The sequence below is a fragment of the Vanellus vanellus genome, assembly GCF_965231255.1.
Source record: "Vanellus vanellus genome assembly, chromosome: 14".
Lineage (NCBI taxonomy): Eukaryota > Metazoa > Chordata > Aves > Charadriiformes > Charadriidae > Vanellus > Vanellus vanellus.
Window position 1 is genome coordinate 252,037 of NC_138919.1, and position 10,820 is coordinate 262,856.

Sequence of the window (10,820 nt, forward strand, 5' to 3'; positions counted from 1 at the left end):
GGCAGCTGGTGCCAAAGCCCCAAACCCAAGAGTGTGCCCAGGCCGGGATCCCTGAGTCAGGGGTGAGTCAGGGCTTTCTTTGCAGGGCCATGCCAGCCGCGGCTCCCAAAGCAGCTAGCTGGGCAGCAGCCCCGTGTGGGGCGAGCTGCAGGCTGCTCGGATGTGTGGGGAGGGGGAGATGGCCCGGCTGGAGGGTGCCCGGATTCTTACCTCCAGCGTGGAATTTTCGGACAGCAAAATGCTCAGCATCCTGATCCTCTCCATGGCCCTCTCCCGCACAGTTTTCTTCTCAGAGTTGGTGAAGTTCAGCAGCACCTGGGAAGAGAGAAGCTGCTGGTGTGCCCTGGCAGCAGACACCTGCTCCAGCAGAAGCAGCACTGCTGAACTCCTGGGCTGGACTCACACAGCCCATAAAGGCTTCCTCTGATCTCAGGGAAAGCCTGTAGAGGGGTTCCTGCCCTAAGGGAGCTCGCAGGCTTGCAGGCTTGGGACAAATCCCCCGGGTCAACCTTGATGCCAGGCAGGAAGGCAGACGCCACCCTCTGCAGCCACTGTGCTCCGGAAGAGCCTGTTGGGCGGCCCTTGGTTGCCCAAGGGAGGTGGGAACCCTCCCTGCAGTATGCTGTCTCTGCATGGCACTGGGGTGGGGACCACCCCCTCACAAGTGGACACCCCTTCCCTCCAGGGGGAGGAACAGCCCTTGTGAAGCCCACTCTTCACATATGCCAGACCTCAAAGATACTCTGCAGCACCGTGCTGACTCTGGGGACAGGACAGTTGAGCACCAACATCTCCAGCATGGTGTCCATGGCATTCAGGGTCTGCAAGGAGGACAAAGATTTGTGCCAGGGATTCTGCTCTCCCTCTCACCCTCAGGAGACTGCTCTGAACTCCCAGAGCCAAGGGAGAACTCCCGTGCTGCCTTGAGGTGCCTGGCAGAGACCCAAGGGCACACAATCTGCCGCGTGCAGAGCAGCCTGCAGCCCTGGACATGGCCAGGCCTACGGGAAGCGGACAAAGGCATGAGGGTGGGAAAGCAAAGCCAAGACCCTGCCCTGCCTTGGATCTCTGGTCATATCGCAGCACAGGGTGGCCAGGGAGCAGCCCAGAGGGACTGGGGGCTCCTGTAGCTCACCCAGCGCTTACCCAGAAGTAGAGGCCAGAGTCCAGGCCCCGCATGTCCTTTTTTGGAGGAAGGGCCAAGACCCTCGAGAAGCAGGCTTGTAGGAGGCTCTTCTCTTTGCCCTCCAGCCCTCTCTCCACTGAGCTGCAAAGAGAATGAGGGGCTAGTCAGACACTGGTGCTGGGAGCAGTGCCTCGAGGCCTCATGCAGGTGAACGTGCACCTCTGGGGCAGGGGTCCCCAGGAGGAATGGGCAGGTACCTCAATTCAGCGATGGCAAGCATGGCTTTGCACCACACTGCTGTGCGCAGTTGGTCCCTGGGCTCCTTTTCCAGCAGCATCTGCAGAGCACAGCCGGGATGGGACCTGGCAGCTGCCAGCACCCAGTCCACCAGACCCTCACCCTGCCCAAGCACTGTCCTCACGGGCTGCCGGTGCCGGGGGGCCTTGCCCCCTTCTCCAGAGCCACCCGGTGTCCTCTCACCTTGATGTTCTCTGCCAGCTCATATCTGTGGCAGAAGACATCTAGGCCCTGTGACAAGCCCTGGTGCCTGGCTGTTCTGCACAGTATGCAGATGCTGTTGAGAAACTCCATCTTCTCGCCCTCCTCCTGCTAGCCAGGGGCACAGAGAGACAAACAGAGCGTGAGATGGGGGGGCCACACAGCCAGCGGCACCGGACCACTGTGGGTGCAGTGCTGTGTGGGAGACCTGGGCGGAGCAGCTCTCCCAGCCAGCACACCTCCAGCAGACGCAGGCACAGCTGCAGTTGAAATGGCCGCGGTTACCTGTTCTGGGCTGCTGACAAAGGCCTGGATGAAGTCCACACTTTCCTGTTCCTCTTGGTACACAGGTAACCATTTGGCATCTAATAAAGGAGGAGAGCAGGGAGGGCTGTTGAGAGGGGCTGCGGCAGGAGAGCAGAGGGAGGAGATGTACCCTCTGTCCAACCCCGTGTCTGCTCCCCTGGCACGGTCTCCCCTTGTGTGTCAGGGATGAGGGTGCCCGGCAGACGAGCTGCCATGTTGGAGCACAGCGCAGCAGGGAAAGCCCCCAGTGCTCCAGGCCAAGGAACTCGCTTGCAGATGGGCAGGAAAGGTCCCCGTCCCACAGCATTGCTGCCTCCTGCCCGCCCGGCTGCCTCTCGCTGCCCACGCCCCGGAGCAGAAGTTGGGTCCCCTCTGCTCTCTCCCTCCTTGGGAGAGGCTGTGCTGGGGCCAGCTCCCAGCCCTGAGCAGCCCTGGCATTCAGGCAGCATCATGCCCACTACCCATGGGACCCCCAATGCCAGTGCGCCAGGAAAACGCGATTCTGGCATCGAGCAGGGTGCGCTCACTGGCCCCAGCCCTGCCCAGACCAACAGGGCTCCTCACTCACCGATCTGCAGCTGGGCCGTGAACACCCTGTGGGACACTGGTGGAGAGCTGCTCTCCTGCCAAGCCCTGTGCTTCACCCAGGCCACCTTGGGGCGACAGGGGGGTCTCTCTGCCATCCTGCGGGATGGAGGAAAGGGGTGGTGAAGGAGGAAGCTTTGGCAAAATGCCTCAGCACCACGGGGCTGCCAGGGGTGGCGGGGAAAGACGTGGGCTGCACTCAGGGGCTCCTCGCCAGCTCCGTGCTCCCGCCCTGTCCCGTCGCCGTCCTGGCGGACACTGTGGGCGGGGGGCCGCAGCCACTCTGACCACATGCAGTGCGGTGGTGTGTCACAAGGTGAGGTCACAAAGGGCCCCACTGTGACCCGCCACCCAGGCAGGGAGGGGCAGGGCGTCCCCTGGGAGGGCCTGACAGACATCCTGCTGTCCAGCAGCCCTGAACCTGCCCAGCGCAGCCTGCAGCAACACAGGAAACCTGTTGCCCTGACTGTACCGCCTGTGTTTGATGGGCTGCTGGGGTCAGGTGGACCTGGAGCCCTCCCCAGTGCCAGCCAAGCGGTTCCTCACAGAGGGCAGAGGAGGGACCCAACCTCTCCAAGCAAGGGTTTTCTTGGCCAAACAATGATATTCAAGAGGAAACAGGTGGTCCCACTGATTTTTTGGTTTGTACTGGCTGTAGATACCGAAAACGCCAAAGGGATCGGTTCATTGGAAGGAGCAAGTCATGAGAATATTTCCTCGATTTACATCTCTCTGTGTTCAAAACAACAGGAAAAGACCTGAACAGACCTAGCACTCGGAAAGCCAGCCAGACACTGTTTTGCTGAGGATTAGCTATGACCTGGGCTGCCTGCCATTGAGGAGGGCGCATCTGGGTCAGTAGGCTGGAGATGGCACAGGCTGGTGCCATCCACATGCCACCTGCACCTTCACTGACACATTAGACAGATGAGGGACAAAGGCCATGCCATTTGGCCAGGGACGTTGAGGCTGGAGAGAGGATAAGTGGACGGTCTTACACCCCAGGAGGTGCTAGTGTTACCTACAATGGTTGAAAGGACTCAGAGTGGTCAAAGACAGATAAGCCAAAAGGATGCAAAACCCCTCCTTTGTGTTCACGGCCCAGGACATACCATATAAGGCAATACTCTCCCCACGCCCCCTTTACGTTCATGGCCCAGAACATACCATATAAGGCAGCATGGCGCCCGGCTTCCCAGGAAGCGTCTGGACATCTGCCTGCCAGGGAAGGTGGCAAATGAGCTCCTCGTTTGGCGTTGCTTGCATTACAGCTTTGCTTCACTTATTCAACTGCTTTTCTCTTGGCCCATGTGTTTATCTCCCTTTATCGGAACTTAGCACACTGGGGAGACGTATTTTGACAAAAATTAGTAGGAGTTAAGAAAATGGCCTTGACTAATTGCCAGTGAAACCTCTGGACTGCATTCCACGGTTTTTGCTCCCTACTGGACGAGTCCAAAAGAGTCCAGGAAATGCCTGAGAGGGGTCCCGGGGCAGGGCAGGGCTACCTTCAAGCATGGACTCCAACATGGATAAAATTCCTCAGGTGGCTACCTTGGAGGAGTCCGGGGCTGCCACCGGGGACTCCAGCTGTCTCCACAGCAAGCAAAAAGACTCTGGCGAGGCCTGGGAGGAGTCAGTCCCAAGGTGGGTACCAGCAGCGGACCTTCCTCCAACATGGGCAAAACTCCTCGCATAGCTGCCTTATAGGATTTGGGGACTGCTCAGTGTTTTTCTCTTATGCAGTAAACACAAGGCTATAGTTTGATGTTCCCCGAGTGCCTCTGCAACTGCAGACTGAGGTCAGGGCAAGCTATGCGGGACAGCCAGCAGCACTGGACTCACAACAGTACTGCAGTTGCAAAAGTTGCTTGTGTTGCCAACAGGAGCCTGGACCCAGCCCTGTGGTGCCTGGTGATGGGTGCTGAGCCAGGCTGTCCCTTTGCCAGTGACAGGCTGGAAAGCTCTTGAAAAAGGGAACATCTTTGAAGGAGCAGAAACCAAGGACCAAACTCCCCAGAGCGCTGCCAAGAGCTGCAGAGCACAGCCAGAGCATGACGGCAGGGAGCAGTGCCTTTGGAAAGCGCAAGCAGAGGTGGGAGCAGGGTTGGATGGTCGGTGCAAGAGCAGCACCGATCTGGCAAACTGGTAGTTTACTGCTTCCTCCTCCTCTACACAACCGAGTTCTCTTGGTTTAAATGCCCTTCATACCCTTGCTGGAGAGGGGAGAGCTACATGGTCCTGACCACACGGCTTCCTTTGTGAGGCCTTGTCACAGGAGACAACCCACCTGAAAACAGTATCATAGGTTGTCTTGGCTCTAGAGAAGGCAAAGGATTTAGAATAACGATACAAAAAGGTTTAAGACAAAGCAACATAGCAGAAGAGGTGATGTGTCCCACCGACCTTGAATTTCAGAGGAAATTTCAGTGATTTTTTCTTTTTTTGCTGGCAGTGATTACTGCCCAGCACAAGTGAAAAATCGCACACCTGCCATTTCAGTAGAATGGAAAACTATAAGGCTATCAAGTCTGTGTAATTACTCTTTTTTTTAGGACACATTGGGTTTGAGGTTTTGTTTCAAACCTCGTTGAGTTTTGATATGGGAATAGCAAAACGTCCTCTCTGAATCTTTAGAAAGAACAGTACATTGAAGGAAAACTGTTCATATAAACTCTAAATTACACATTTCCGTTGTCCAAATTAATGATGCCTTTGATTATCTTCACCATCCTCACCTTCTTTCTCTTCACATTCTCCTGATAACACTGTAACTACCATACCTCCACATAACGTTAAACTGCTTAAGTATTCATGCAACTCATGTGTGGGAAAGTAATGGAAGATCAGCAAGGAGGATTGTAAATATGCCCAAGTGACTTGCACCTGGGGTGTTGGGAAACACCTTTATCACACTAATTGTTGTTTAGTCTTAGGTGCTCAACAAGTAAAACATCTGCACTTAGATAACACAGGCCAGGGATTGACTCGGAGGCACCTTATCGATCATGTTTGAGATTCCTGCCCTCCTGTTAGAAAATATCAAAGTACAGTGGAAAACCACCCCTGTTTCAGTCCCTGATAAACAGGCAAGAACAGCAGGTTCGGACTCTCTCTCTCTTGCTAGCAAGGACTCTTCCATGCCAGGGTGCCTGCATTCCCGCTTGCGTGCCTCTGCCCGGCTGCTGCTTTGGACATCCCCAGGTTTGTGAGGTATCGAGATTAAATTTGCTCTTTGCAGTTCATCATCAGGTTTTGTGGTTGCTCCTGCGTCCTGCCTGTGTCAGCTCACACATCATATAAAATCCAAAATGCCCTACACAGATGCCTACATGTTTTGCTATTACTATCACATTAAGGATACAATAGATCCCGCCAAACCTACAGCCTGCAAAACCTGAAGACCAATTTATCAAAGACGCATTCCAGGAATTCCAGCACAGAGGAACATATGTATCAATCTTGGGGGAATGGGGGGTTCCAGAAGATGGGGGCGGCTGAGGGGAGGGAGGGCTGGAAGAGGGGCCTCGGGCCTGGGCCAGAGGCTGCTCAGCCTCAGGGCAGACCCCTTGGGCACCATGTCAAAGCTCAGCCTGGTTTCGGGCCCAACCTCCCCTGCAGTGATACACTCTGTTATGGGCTGCCGGAGGGGTCCCTCCCCCACACACTGCCCTCCATGGATGTTTCCTCTGATTGGCTGCTGGGGTAGAGTCAGGAGCCTTGCCCCACCTCCTCCAATGCGATTGGCTGTCCTGGGCCTGCTGACTCTCCTTCTGGATGGGCGTTGCCAGGCGACGACCTGCGCTTTCCGGGGTTGGGACTGTGGGCCTGAGGAAAGGCTGCAGCTGGTGAAAGAAGGGTCAGGACCCTCCAAATGAGGGTTTGGGCCATAAAAAGGAGGCTTTGGGCATGGAAAGGGTGGGCTGGATGCTAAAAATGATGCTTTGGACCCTGAAAACGAGGGGAACCTCTTGATTGTGACCTGAGCTGGCTTTGGTGCCCAGTAACTCCCTGCCAGATGCCTCCAGTCCAGAGTGACCAGCGTGAGAGATGGAGCCTGAGGGCATGGGCTGAATGGAGTCGGTGGGCATTTTGTGGGTTTGTTATGGACATTTCACAGGGGTGGTCCATTGAGGGAAGGAATGCTACCCGTGCGTGACATCAGAGGATGGGAAGGGGAGTGGTGGTTCCTGAGGTTGCATTGGGTAGTGAGGGACCTGGGCCTGATGTCCATGGTATGGAGTAGGGTGGAGAAAGGACTGCCATGGTTTGACCCTGGCTGGTAACAGCACCAGACAGCCGCTCGCTCATTGCTCCCAGCGGGATGGGGGAGAGAATCGGAAGGGTAAAAGTAGTCCTGGGCTCCCCAGTTCAAGAAAGACAGGGAAGTGCTGGAGAGGGTCCAGCAAAGGGCTACTAAGATGATTAGGGGATTAGAACATCTCTCTTATGAGGAAAGACTGAGGGACTTGGGTCTTTTTAGTCTAGAGAAAAGAAGATTGAGGGGGGATCTTATTAATGCTTACAAATACTTAAAGGGAGGGTTCCAGGGGGATGGGAACAGTGGTTTTTCAGTGGTGCCCAGTGATAGGACAAGAGGTAACGGGCACAAACTTGAACATAGGAAGTTCCATCTAAACATGAGGAGGAACTTCTTTACTTTGAGGGTGGCAGAGCACTGGCACAGGCTGCCCAGAGAGGTTGTGGAGTCTCCCACTCTGGAGATTTTCAAGACCCGCCTGGATGCAGTCCTGAGTAATGTGCTCTAGGCAATCCTGCTTTAGCAGGGGAGTTGGACTAGATGATCTCTAGAGGTCCAAGCACGGAGGACCTCTAGAGCTCCAAGCATGGTCCAAGCATAGAGGTGCAAGCATCTGGGAAGCAGTTTTACTTGCTGCCTGGATGCCTGCTCCACCAGTTCTTCATCCACGGGCCTGACAGTATCCAAAACACATCTCCTCACACTTTCCTCCGTGGTCCCTGGCCACCTCACCTGTGAGAGAAGGGAAAAAGGGATGGCTCCTGCACACCCCTCTGACCTGCTCCAGTCCTTGAGCTCCACCTCCTCACAGAATTAGAGAATGATAGGGGTTGGAAGGGACCTCTGGAGATCATCTAGTCCAACCCCCCTGCCAGAGCAGGGTCACCTACAGCACGTTGCACAGGACAGCGTCCAGGCGGGTCTTGAAAATCTCCAGAGTGGGAGACTCCACAACCTCTCTGGGCAGCCTGTGCCAGTGCTCTGCCACCCTCAAAGTAAAGAAGTTCCTCCTCATGTTTAGATGGAACTTCCTATGTTCAAGTTTGTGCCCGTTACCTCTTGTCCTATCACTGGGCACCACTGAAAAATGACCATCCCCCTGGAACCCTCCCTTTAAGTATTTGTAAGCATTAATAAGATTTGCATCCGCTCATCCCGTCAATTAAGCTTGTCCTATTTTCCTTCTCCTGGTCTTGGGAAGACAGTGCAGCACAGAGTGAGTTTTGTCAAACACCAACAGATGTCCAAATCCTTGAGACAAGTTTTGACCACATGCCCAGGGTGCCAAAGCTTTAGTGCATGAGCTGAGTGATCAGGAAAGCTCTCAGGTTTCCTAAGAAACATAATCTTATCCCACTCCCATACCTGAGAAGTCAGAGCAAAACCAGGCACAGACAAGGAGCAGGCTTCCAACCAGTTCCTTGGGTGAAGGCTCTTCTTGTGCTGCCTTTTCCCCATTAGCCTTAAACTGAGAAGTAAAGTAGGGAAGGACAAGGGCAGGCAGAGAGAAGTTCAGAAATAGTCTGCATTCGCTACCTCTAACATGTCTTTGGTAAAAGACGAGGAACAAGACTTGGGCCTGGCAGGCATCTGTCACAGCCCTTCACTGGAACAGCTGGGCAGGCACTTAACCCACCCTCAAGAAAGCAGTTTTCCTCTCTGTGCTCCCTCCTGCTGAGGGGAGCCCAGCAACATCTGCACTGAGGGCTGGATGCTTCCAGCCCCACTGAAAACAGTCAGAGCTACCAAGCATCTCAGGAAAAGGAAACCCATGACCTCTCCAGGGATTTAGTTCTCATCCTTGACATTTAGTTCCTTACACTACTTTTTCTGGAAGAGAAGCCTGCAGTGACCAAGAACAAAAGACCCAGTTGTACATTTCTTCCTCAAACTTTCTGTTTCATTGGAGTGATGGGATTTCAGTGTCAGTGCACAAGGGAATCTCTAAGACTTAATACCAAAATCCTCAGGTCATAAAGCACACACTGAAACAAGGTGCATATTTGAATATAATCCCTGTTAATGTATTCCTTTGTTAATCCAAGTGAGTACATTCTCAGAAAATTTATGCTGAGGGAAACCAAGTGCAGAAAAATGTGCCGAACCACTACAGAAAATTCCCACAGGAATCTGAAGACACAGTCTTTCCTTCTAAGCCAGGACATCTTTACAGCTTGTTTCTCTTCAACCCCCTTGTCTAGTGGTGTTGGGATTAGGTTTGGACGGGGTGGTTCTTTACGCATGTAGACTGAGGATCACAACCCTTTTTGGGTGTTGGAAGATACTGAGAGGAAGTAAAAAGTGTATTTTTTCTGTGGTATGTAGCATTCCCCTCCAGGGAGGTTTCCAGATCATCTGAAGCTATGACTGGAAAGTCACTTCTGCTGAGGAGCATGAACTGCAAATCAGACACAAACTAAACACCGTCCTCAAAATCCAGAGGAAGAGTCAGACCATTTAGTATCACTGACTGATACCTAAGGAAATAAACACAAACACACTTAGGTTGCAAGCAGGGAGAAAGGCCGACTTAATGCCAAGTGATAGGGAAGATACTTAGAGCACAGCATTTCACATCAGAGACCAAGTGCATTGGTCCACAGCAACTGAACCAACTCAATTCAGAGCAAAATTTGTGATCAGATGAAAGCTATTGGTGCTGATTTTTCAGTTAGGGAAAGACAAAACATCCTCAGGTCTTAGAAATCCCCCTCTCCATTGGTCCATAACTTCTTTCTTGAAAGCAAAAATTACTGAAGGTAAAACAAAGACACTTCCCCTCCTCTACTGTCCGGCTACCTAGGGAATGCTAGTCTACAACTACCATGAGGGACTGGTTTAAGTGCTAAACTTTCTAATGGTGCTTGTTGATGACATCAATACTGAGATCAAGGGACTTGAGAAGGGAGAGAACAAGGGGACACTGCGTTTTCGTAAAATGAGGAATGTACTCATTAAAAACTGCATTTGAGAAAGAAAAGAACCTTGTGCTTACAAAGTCAAATATTTGAAACTTAGAAAATACCAGAAATAAAGATTTCTTGTGTCATCTAAATTGGGCCCTTTTTTGCTATGAATCTTTGCTACAATCTTGAAGTACATCATTGCACATGTACTTTTTACCACAGAGACCCATTTTATCCAGTACGCAGAATGGACAATGCCTATGGTACAAGGATTTCTCTAATAGTTTTCATCCTTATCATTCACTGTATGGTGAAAGACCTTATTTACTGACCGTTACTCCCATTGTGATCTGAAAAGAAAAATTTGTGGAATGTTCTGTTATAGCTTATTTTCAGGTTTCAAAACATTTGTCTACATGTACAGAATATAGCTTCACACGCCCACCTGAGATGACAGGGGATGTTACCTGTGCTACAGAAAGGATCCGAGAAACATTCAGATTAAGGTAAAAATGTATCACCTAATTTTAAATCTCCAATTGTTATGATAAAGACCTATATTTAGGAACATTTCTACATTACAAATGTATTTACTAATTATTCCTAGTTATTGTTAAGGCTAACTGTAATTAGGCCTCAAAAGCTCAGCCAGCCACCTACAAAGAGTGGAACATACATGTAATTATTACCCAAAGGACTAGTTCAAGCAATGATTTTTGCATTTTCTAACACTGAAGTGTTTGACTTCTCAACCTTACTAATAACCCTACTAAGAGGAAGCAAAATATCTGTTTAAGTACAGTAAAACTCACAAGTATGATTTTTATGGGTACAATGAACTGTCTCACTCACAGCTAGGCTATGCTAGGAGAAGATTCCAAATTACCTAACCAAAGATAGCTGACTAGAAGTTGCTTAATATTCTATTGTTTCTAAAATATCCTATGCCACACTAAAAGGGCAAATACTGCCATCACAGCTTTGTACTAGCTCTGCTCACTCTCTCTTAGCCAACTAATGCCTATTTTCAAGATAAGCTTCAGCCAGGAAACAAGAACTGTAGCTTCTTTTAACCAACAGACAGAAAGTCATCCTTCACTCACCCTCAGCAAAAAGAGAAGCAACCAAGGCCAAACTT

The 10,820-nt window shown here is 51.6% G+C and overlaps 1 long non-coding RNA gene across 1 annotated transcript; it reads right to left on the bottom strand.

Moving 5' to 3' along the window:
• Window positions 1-1,416: 1,416 nt before the first annotated feature.
• Window positions 1,417-2,517, bottom strand: LOC309677921. The gene is made up of 4 exons (XR_014269719.1): window positions 2,499-2,517; window positions 1,910-1,989; window positions 1,607-1,735; window positions 1,417-1,463 (listed from the first exon to the last, which is right to left on the bottom strand). It is a non-coding gene; the product is annotated as an uncharacterized lncRNA (long non-coding RNA).
• Between the last annotated feature and the right edge of the window lie 8,303 nt (window positions 2,518-10,820).